This window comes from Otolemur garnettii, unplaced genomic scaffold (genome assembly GCF_000181295.1).
Source record: "Otolemur garnettii isolate 467f Iridium unplaced genomic scaffold, OtoGar3 scaffold00081, whole genome shotgun sequence".
Classification (NCBI taxonomy): domain Eukaryota; kingdom Metazoa; phylum Chordata; class Mammalia; order Primates; family Galagidae; genus Otolemur; species Otolemur garnettii.
Window position 1 is genome coordinate 5,734,254 of NW_003852476.1, and position 10,692 is coordinate 5,744,945.

At 41.6% G+C, this 10,692-nt stretch overlaps 1 protein-coding gene and 1 pseudogene across 1 annotated transcript in view; one reads left to right on the top strand and one right to left on the bottom strand.

Annotated features, from left to right (window-relative positions):
- Positions 1-10,692, top strand: part of MNAT1 (MNAT1, CDK activating kinase assembly factor) — a 242,265-nt gene that overhangs the window by 108,177 nt on the left and 123,396 nt on the right. The window lies entirely within an intron of this gene.
- LOC105887401 lies at positions 1,970-2,773 on the bottom strand (annotated as a pseudogene).

The following is a 10,692-nucleotide window of genomic DNA, read 5'->3' on the forward strand; positions in this document are numbered from 1 at the left end:
GGTCAAAGAAATATATTTTGGGGTAAAACGTTTCTAATTTTTTTTAGTTCTCAGTAGTTTCCTTAATAGAGGGCATCCAGATCAAGTGCCTAGATGTTAAACTCAAAGTTTTAACATGCTGAGTAAGTCTAATATGTCTCTTTTAGACTTTCAGTGGCCCTATTATGTAAAAAGCTAGTTTGAGGTCCAAACTACTGAATTTAGAATTTTGATTTTAGAAAGTTTGTCAAATATCAAAGGCTTAAAACACTTGCTGTCATAAAATACTTGTCATTAAATAGGACCACTAATTACTATAAAATCATAGTCATTCATTTAGCCACATTGGTAACTCAAAGATTTACAAAGCAAAAACTTTACTCTTTTATAGAAAGGAGACTTAGTTTCCAAATCATAAGACCTAATACAGACAAAATGAAAGACAAGCTAATGAGGCAAACGGAAACTGCCTCTTTGCCCTACCGTTTATTACAGTTTATTTGAAAGATGAATACAATTTTTTGTTATTAATATTGTATGAAAATATTATTTAAAAGTGAAAACCAAAGCTGACCTTTGCATTAGTATATTATTAATAGTAAAGGTAATTTTAAGTAAATCTTATAAACAAATTCATCTAATTTTAATCAATTGATCATAAATTAAGATTTTTATAAACTTTTTATAACTCATTATTTTCAACATTTGTTATCTATTTAATTTTAATTATTTATTTAATTCAAAACAATTTAAAAATGTGAATCAGACAAAATTATCCTTCTATGAACAAAACTATATTTCTGTGTTTTTATAACCCTTTTAATCAAAATCTTATTTATTTATTTTTTGAGACGGAGCCTCAAGCTATCCCCCTGGGTAGAGTGCCATGGCATCACGCTCACAGCAACTTCTAACTCCTGGGGGCAAGCGAGTCTCCTGCCTCAGCCTCCCAAGTAGCTGGGACTACAGGCGCCCACCACAACGCCTGGCCATTTTTTTGGTTGCAGCCATCATTGTTGTTTGGCAGGCCCGGGCTGGGGATTCGAACCCGCCACTTTAGGTGTATGTGGCTGGCGCCTTAGCCACTTGAGCCACAGGCGCTGAGCCAAAATCTTATTTTCATATAGAATTCTTTCTCTTCTATCTAGTAGCTTTAATTATATGTATTAATCATAATGTCAATTTATAGGAAAAACCTATGATGTTAAAGTAATTTTGACCTGTTATCATGCTCCAATTTGTAGCATACTTACATATATTTAGTTTTCTATATAATATAAAAATAAGATGTGAAACTATATAAATGTCACCTACACCAAAAGGCTGAGAAATGTATATAAACATAACCTAATGAAATGTTATTCTGAGATATGAGCAAAAGAAAATGGAGTCAGGCATCCAAAGCTCAATGGTTAAAGTGCCAGCCCTGTGCACCAGGGGTGGAGGGTTCAAACCCAGCCAGGGCCTGCTAAACAAACAAAGAAAAAAAGAAAATGGAGTCCAGGTTCTATGTGGGCTGCATAGCCATTTATTGACTTGGGTGCCAGTGGGCTGAGTTCAAAAATGAAGTCCATGAGAGGGGCAAGTTGGGATGGGAATATAAGGGTCAGGGGTTCCTGCATTGGTGCACTCATCCTTTCTGGGTGGGACTTGTGCATTTGGCCCTGTGCGGTGGGCCTTTGTGTTTGGTTCTATTTTGGGGGCCATTGCACTGGACCCTATCATCCCAGTCTTTTTAGTCTATTATAAGGATGCAGGGTTGATGGGTGTGGTGTCTCTTTGACTCTTTCCTGTGAGTTGAGCATTATCATGGGCTGCCTATCTAGGAAAAAAAGTGGGGTGGTGTTTATAGGAACATTCTCAGGTCTTCAATCTGAACTAGTTAATATCTGCGTAGGGTGAGGATATAAGCGAATTTTCAGGTGAAAAATAAATCAGGAGAGGATTACTATTTTTTTTCCCACAGTTTAATTATTCTCTGAATTTGTCATTAGCTATTATTAATGCAGAAAGGGGATAAAAAGCTCACAAACACTCTACACAATTTCACAAGACACATTGCGGGGGGGAAAAAGTGACTGAGATGTATCAATAGTATTAATATCCTGTGGTCTGGAGGATACATTCATGGGGGAAGTGGACCTTTAATTCCTGATGGAGGGGGTCTCATTCCTGGAGGGGGGCATACCTATTGGTGTCCTTCGAATTAGAAGAAGTCCAATTGGTGGACCCATGGGTGGTGTGGAGGAGCCATAAAGCCTGGAGGTGGTGGTGGTCTGTATGCAAGGGGAGGTGAGGTCTCTGAGGGATACTGGATCGGGGCTCTATCAGTGCAATGGGAGCAGCTACTACAGTGCCTCTTCCCTGTGAAGTCATTCCTGCTGGAATGGTCCCTGAACTCCTCGGACTGGGTCTCTTAATCCAGCAGGAGCCTATGGAATTGGTACACCACCTGGTACTCCTCTGCCAGCTGCCCTACCAACTCCAGGACCTCCTGTAGCTCCAACGAGTGTACTCGAGCAGTGCCAGTATGTTTTGGGGGTGGCCCCTCCACAGTCATGGATAACAGGTTCTCCACGTAGCAACACCAGACCCCAAACCCACTTTTCTTCATGTTCTGGCTGTTTGCATTCTTTGGCTTGATCTTCCTGAACTCATCACAATCACAGAGAATCAAATTCATATGTTTGTCAAAAGCCTTAAAGGTACCAACGGAGATCCAGCCATCTTGCAGGATACATCTCATTCTATAGTCAATGTGCTGCAGCATCTTGCTACTCTTGCCCACAGTCATGATTGCTGTTCCACCAAATCTGATGTCCACAATTAAAATTTCTTGATTTATGATCAAAGGGAAGGCTATGGATAAAGGTATGATAAACTGAAGGTTTAAGAGATACCATAATCAGGCTTAGCGCCTGTAGCTCAGAGGCTAGGGCGCCAGCCACATACACTGGAGCTGGCAGGTTCTAATCCAGTCTGGGCCTGCCAAATAACAATAACAACTACAACCAAAAAATAGCCAGGCACTGTGGCGGGTGCCTATAGTCTCAGTTACTTGGGAAGCTGAGGCAGAGGAATCGCGTAAGCCCAAGAATTTTAGGTTGCTGTGAGCTGTGATGATGCCATAGCCCTCTACTGAGGGCAGCATAATGAGACTCTGTCTCAAAAAAAAAAAGATATCATAATCAGTGACCTTAAAATAGGAAGTAATCAAGGAGGTCAGGAATTGAATAAGGACCAGGGATTAGATGATTCAATATTTATTTGTCTCTGTTTGATTCATTTTTAGAGTTCTTTTTACTTAGCCTGTGGTTATTCCTGACTGACAAAGAAACAACTTTCTTCTCCCAGAAAAATGCATATGACTCCTTTTTCTGCTATAAGTAAATCTAAGGCATGGTGATTTTGGAAGACTACCGTAGCTAAGGAATTAATTTGGGATTGTAGGGTAACTAAAGAGTCAGCTGCCTTTTCCTTATCTTTGTTGAATTCTAGGTAGAGTTGGTGGTAAAAGTGAGTTGATGTACTAGTGCTTGTAATGCCTATGCCAAGTCCAATCACTATGCATGTTCCAAGGAGTACAGAGGGGAAGATGCCTCTTTTTTTACTGGAAGTAGAGGGATATATCAGGGTCTGAGTTAGGGAGGAGTCATTCACAATAAAGACTTGGAGGGTGAGAAAAACTTGGGTGCAAAGACTGGAGGGGGTTAGCATGCAGCCAACAATAGATGCAGCCACTGCAGAGGAAAAATATTTCTGGAGGGGCACAGAAGGAGTTGAGAGAATAGAGATCAGGTTTTGTAAAGCTGGGTCTATGAGTTCAGTTGGGGAACCTTGAGTGGCAGTGTATAGAGGTTTAGCTGAGGCTGTGAAATTGTGAATCCAGGCTCTAAAATATCCTAGAACCCCCCAGGAAGGGGAGGAGGTAATTTTTTGTTCAGGGAAGGGGTAAGGAAGATGGCCTGAATGCAGTCAGGGAGAATGAGTTTTTCTTGTTCCTGCAAGAGGATGCCAAGTTATCAGAGAGAGGGAGAGGTTAACTGGGCCTTGGAAGGGGACAGTCTGTAGCCCTGGAGAGTACAGGAAAGAGGAAAGACAGTATGTGAATGCTGTCTTGCTAGGAGGCATTGGGGGAGGGGCTGCACAATAGAAGGTCATCTACATACATACATTTTCTGGTAAAGTTAACTGCTGGAGTTCAGCCTGAAGTGCCTGACCAAAGTAGTGAGGACTGTCTCTAAATCCTTGTGAGAGAACCATCCAGGTGAGTTATTGGCTAGTGGAGGAATCAGGGTTGGTCCAGGAGAAGGCAAGGAGGGGTTGAGAAAGCTCATGGATGGGGATGATAAAAAAGATGTCTTTGAGATCTAAAACTCTGTAGTGCGAGGTTTTGGAAGGAATGGTAGATAGGAGGGTATAGGGATTAAGGACTACTGGGCAAATAGGCTGAACAATTTCATTGATGGCTCATCAGATTGAACCATGGGTCTTTTTTACAGGAAGGATGGGAGTATTGTAGGGAGAGTTAGTAGGTTTGAGAATACTGGCTGACAGGAGTTTGAGGATGAGTGGTTTAATGCCCCTGAGGGCTACTATAGGGTTTGGGTGCTGTTTAAGGGAAGGATATGAATTTTGGGGTCAGAGTGCAATGAGAATGGGTGAATGATGGGAGGCTGTAGAAGAAAGAGAGGTATCCCATCTATGGGATCTGTGGGGAGGTTGGATTAAGAGAATGGAGGGTTGTAGGGGAGGGGTTAGGAGTAAGATGGATAGTGAGAGGTGGGAGCCAGCAGGAATCATCAGGATTGCTTGTAATTTTGAGAAGATGTCTCTACCTTGTAGGGGTATGCTGCATGAAGGGATAATAAGGAATGATTATGAAAAAGTATTCAGAAAGTGAGAACCACAAAGGTTGGGTAGTGCAAGGGCATAGCAAATTGCCATCAATACCCACCACCAAGATCTCTGTTTGTTGTAATGGACTTTTGTAGGAGGGTAGGGTGGAGTAAGTGGCTCCATTATCAGTGAGAAAAGAAATTGGCTTACCTTCTACTGGTAGAGTTACCCGGAGTTCAGTTTTAGTGATTGTCAAAGGGGGTCTCCTGCCCCTCTGGGACCCATCAATCTTCAGTAGCCAAGCCCAAGAAGTTGGGGAATTCAGTCAGGTCCTGGGAGTGACTGCGGACCAGATCCTTCGAAGGACCTGGGTGGTCAGACTTTGAGTGAGGACCTCCGCAGGCTGGTCATGGCTTGGGGATGGGTTTGGATTTGGGCATTCTCTGGCCCAGTGGCCAGTTTTTCTGAATTTAAAGCATGGTTCTGGGGGAGGTTTTCTTTTTCCACATTTCTCCAGAGGAGTTTTGAGAACTCACCAGGCTTAATGACAGAAGCCAATAACTGGAGCTCTGAGAGGTACTGCCCTTTAGAGGTCTCTTCCTGGTTATTGAAAACCTTGAAGGCCAGGTAGATGAGATCTCCTTGTGGGTGTCTGAGGGCCTTGGGGGAATTTTTGGAGTTTTTTCCTGGATATTTGGTGCAGATTGGGAGATAAAATACATGTTGGTAATGAGCCTGCCCTCGTTGCTCTCTAGCGATAGGGTGGTATATTGGTGAAGGGCTTCATTAAGACAGGCTAAAAACCGGTCAAGATTTTCATCCTGTTTTTGGGTTATTTCCTTTAATTTGTCATAATTGACAGCCTTAAGGGCTACTTTTTATGGTCTCTTTAAGAGACACTGAACTATGTGGTTATGGAGGTGAACTTCAGGAGCATCAGTTTGGTAATTCCAAATGGGGTCTTCCCAGAGGATGGCCCTAGTGCCCTCCAGCAGAGTTTGGTCTCTTTTTCATAGATCTTTGGCATGGACCTGAACCTGCATCCAGATCTGTTCCCTCTCCTCTGAAGTTAGAGTAGAGGTGAGGATGATAAATTATGCCAGGTCATATCATATGATTGGGTTAATTATCTGAATTCTTAAGTGTATTTTGTGGGATCTGTATAGAATGAACCGAGTTTCTTATGTGGGATGGATCTGAGAGAAAAAAGGGGACATGAATTCTGACAATACCTTCCATCCTGCAGGTACAGAGATTGTGGTGGTGGTTGGAAGTGGAAGGTCCAAAGGTGTGGCTGGATCTAGTATGAGGTGGGGAATTTGGGTCTGCTATCTTCACTTTCCTGCCCACGGGTGGTGGAAGTGGGTGGGGGAGAGGTGGAGGGTTGGAGTATGGGGTGGAATTCTATAGATAGACAGGAGGCTGAGTGGGGGTGGGGAGGTAGGGGGTAGGAGACTGTAGGTGGGCAGAATGGGGAGGGTTGTCTGCTCCGTCAAAGGAAGATAGGGGAGAATCGAGAGGTTTGGGGGTTTTTGGGAGGGCTAGTTTTGCCTATGCAAGAAAAATTTGAGAAGGTTCACAAGATGAGCACAAAGAAAGAATGTTTGAAGGAGGTGGAAGTCCTGGATGTAAGGGGCTTCCAATAATTTGCCCAGTCTACAACAGTAATTGTTGAGGTCAGTGAGGATTGAAAGGTAAAAGGTGTGATTTTCAGGTCATTGTGAGTCATTGTCTAGTTTGTACATAGGCCAAGTGGTATTACATACAAAGATGAGGTATTTAGGTTTAAGATCAGGATAAAGGTGTAGAGGCTTGAGGTGAGTTAAGAAGCAGCTTAAAGGTGAAGAAGGGGGAATCTGTGACTGACCAGTCCCCATTTTGGAAACTGGAGGTAGAAAATAGATGAGGCTAAAGCTAGGGTGAAAAGGGAACTTACAAGGAGGAGGGGAGGAGATGGCTGAGGCTGGGGCCAGGAAAGTTACCAAGCGTCCCTGATGGAACTCTAACCAGCCTGAAAAGAGTGGTCCAGGCCCAGGGCAGGGTGTCCTCCACACACTAGGCACTGTACAGGCGTGTCTGAAGTGCCAGGGTTAGTCCATGACTGGTGCTGGATTTAGGAAGTATTGACTATAGGAATTTTTGGCCCAGAAATGGAGGAAGAGGGAGAAAGGAGTTGGAGTGGAAAGTAAAGGAAAGAGAAGTTGAAAGGCTAAGAGAGGGGCTATAAGAATTGGAGAAGAGAATGAAGAAAGGGTATTTTAAGGCTCAGAGAGGGGCTATAAATGAATGCTAACCTCACTAATGAATGGATGGATTGTGGGTGGGGTTTGAGGACTTCCCCCTGTTTCCCTTTGTCTCATTGGGCCAAGAGTCTGTCTAGTTGGGAATGGGTCAAGATGTATCTTGGCCCTACATGGGGCTTCTTCCCATCCCCAAAGGGGCTTCTCCCTGGGTTCTGGGACCAAAAATGAGAAAGTATTCTAAGACATGAATAAATGGAAACAGGGTCCAGGTTCTGTGTTGGCAACATAGCTATTTATTCACTTGAGTGTGAGTGGGCTGAGTTTGAAAAGGAAGTCAGCATGAGGGGCAAGGTGGGATGGGAATATAAGAGTCAGAGGTTCTTGCGTTGGTGTACTCTTTCTGGGTGGGACTTGTGCATTTGGCTCTGTTTGGTTCTATTTTGGGGGGGCCTTTGCACTTGGCCCTATCACCTAATGTTTAATAATTCTTGTTTTAGTATATTATCTTATAAATGACTCAGCCATTTTATGATTATCTTCTTTGACAACATAATATGACTTTAAGGTTTTAAGTTACTGAAAAGAATTTTGAAACTACAACATAGTTACCATGTCTAATGTCTTTCCTAGTCCTCCTAGGTCTCTTGTAGCCATATGGTATCCCAGATGGCTATGAAGGACAGGCCTGACTGTGTCCTTAATTTATATACCAGATGTAGAGTTTGAGACAGAAGATAGGATGCCTGGAGAATCCAGTCCCTCTCATAAAGGCCTGGAGGCAAAGCCGGGCCAGGGAAGAACAAGCCATATTGGGCTAAATAGTGCCTTGTAGCTGCTGGGCTAGGTACTGAAAACATGTCTTCAGGTCTGGCCATGTCCACCTATCCAGATCCCAGATTCTAGAGGCACAAAACCAAAACCATAAGATCACAGTCTAATCTTATAGAAGTAGCAATTTTGAGACCTTAAAACATTCGAATTTTAATAACTTTTTTTTTTTTTTGCAGTTTTTGGCTGAGGCTGGGTTTGAACCCTCCACCTCTGGCATGTGGGGCTGGCTCCCTACTCCTTTGAGTCACAGGCACCACCTTTTAATAACAATTTTAAAACTAGTTTTATTTACCAAAGTCATGTTGAACTAAAAGATACTTGTAAGCTTTTTAATTTCCTGATAAAATATTTAAATGCTTATTTTTATGCCAATTAATTATAGCTCTTTTTATATATCTTGGTAGGGAAATATCTATCACATATAAAAGGCAACAATTTGCCTTTTAAAAAGATGACTCCTAGGTGAAATAGGGGATAAACTTCTATCTCAACAGCACAGAGCTAAGACTTTATACCTACATACTGTACTATCGTATGTTTGCTCTTACCGATGGCCAGGAAAAGTACCCTAAACAAAGGTGAGACTTGTCCTGTAAATTTAGAACAATGGTAAGAGGTTCTAGTGACTCAGTTTTTCCTCCCAGGAAGTCTTATGAGGAAATATCCTTTAAAGATAGAAATTTCTTTTATAAAAGGATTTCAAGATAGCCTATTTAAATTCCAGAAAGTTGTGTTTTAGGTAGGTAGTCTTTTTAGCTACTTTTTTTTTTTTTGAGACTCACTTTGTCACCCTTTGGTAGAGTGCTGTGGGTCATAGCTCATAGCAACCTCAAACTTTTGGGCTTAAGCAATTCTCTTGCCTCACCTTCTCACATAGCTGGGACTATAAGCACCTGCCATGATGGCTGGCTAGTTTTAGAGATGAGGTCTCACTCTGGCTCAGGCTGGTCTCAAACTCTTGAGCTCAGGCAGTCTACCCACCTTAGCCTCCCAGAGTGCTAGGATTACAGGTGTGAGCCACCACCTTTTTTTTTTTTTTTAAGCTAAAATTAATGAGTTCTGGGTAGAGTCCACTAAAGAATAGGGTAAAAGATACTTTTATGGCTGGCTTCAGCAGGTCATCATGTATAGCTCTGAAAAAGAAGTAAGTCTATTTTATGTGAGGGCCTAGTTTTTATAAATACTTTGTCCTGGATAGCATTCTTTTCACCTTTGGGTCAGGATAATAATTAAGCATATAAACTTTTTATTTGCCTTTTGTAAAGAGACTCCTAAATTTTTTTTACAAGCTGCCACACAGGCATCTTTAGATGAGACTAATTCAAGGGTACTCATTTTTAAATATACTTCTTAAAAATTGCCCATTTGGCATTTCTCTAAGCATTACCTGCTTCTGGGGCCTAATACATGTATAAGTAGGCATAGGCAGGAAGCAGAGTATTCAATTCTTCGGAGATTAAGGATCCCATTTTTACCTTGAATCTTGGCTTTTGCTGTCAGATCTTCATAATCAATTCAAGCAATGAGTTTTCCTTGTGTAAGTGTGGAGAAAGGAATGAAGAGAACAAGGGCATCCCTATGAATTCCTGAAAGCTGAAGTTCACACCCGTTGTAGTATTGTCATTTACTGCCAGTTTCTGCCTGACCCAGTTATACATCTGAAGCCTCTAACTGGATCCAAGCCAGTTAATTATCAGATACAGTGTGATCCTTGACCCAGCCCAATTTCTATTGAGTCTTTCGTATCTGTTAGGATAAAATGTTTGCTTAAGTAAAGAGAGCTAAAAAAAAATCTATGGAGCTTCCGAATCTGAGAGAGAACTTCCTCGTGATCTGTACGTAGTTGCTTTGAGAGAGCATTTGATACAATGGGTCTGGTGGGTACCTTGCTTGTTCACCCACTGCTTCTGGAGGTCTCTGGGTGCTCTATTTCAGAACCCACTCTGACAAATTAAATTTAACAGAGTTTAATTGTGCAAAGAACAACTTGCAAGTTGGGCAGCCCATTAACCACATCAGGTTGAGAGATTCCAGTGCTGTGCATGGTTGAAGCAGATTCATGACGGTACAGTTCAGTTGTTTCCCTTATACAGTCTGAACAGTTGGCTGCCTTTGATTGGCCAGAACTCAGTGATCAGCGAAGAAGGAGGAGTAGGGAGGAGTGAATGAAAACGAGCCAACTCTGGTTGGGACAAACAGTGACATTTTAAATTTTGAACTTTTTAACTCAAGTACCATTTTAAGCAAAACTGATAATCTTGAACTATGGTTATAACTTCAGGAAACAAGAGATGTCTCTAAAGAGGTGGAAAATAGTTATTGTGAGATCCAAATATGTCACAAAAACTGTTCAAAGAAAGGAAAGTTGCACAAGTCATAAATGGAGTGTGACCCAGATTTCTGTCTGGCCATATTTCCTAGAGTCTCAGCTTCTTAGCTAACTATACATAAATGTCTAAAAGCTCCAAATGCTTCCTGTATGCTTTCAGCATATAATAAATCAAGAAGCTGTATATTGAAGGGAAAAAAATTGATAAATGGTGAAAGTTACACAAATAACAAACTAGAACATATTCTTTCCCTGCTTAGGATTCAAACCTACAGTGCTGAGGTGAAAGCACTACATTTAACCATTAGACTATAAGGTGAATTGGAATCCGCAGAAGCAGTAGGCAAAAAGATATTACTTTTTGTTTTAGATCAGATATTTACTCTTTAATTTGTCAGGAGAATTTTTAAGGTTAGCTACAAAATTGTTAATATTTTTTAGTTTTTTTTTTTTTTTTTTTTTTTTTGAGAC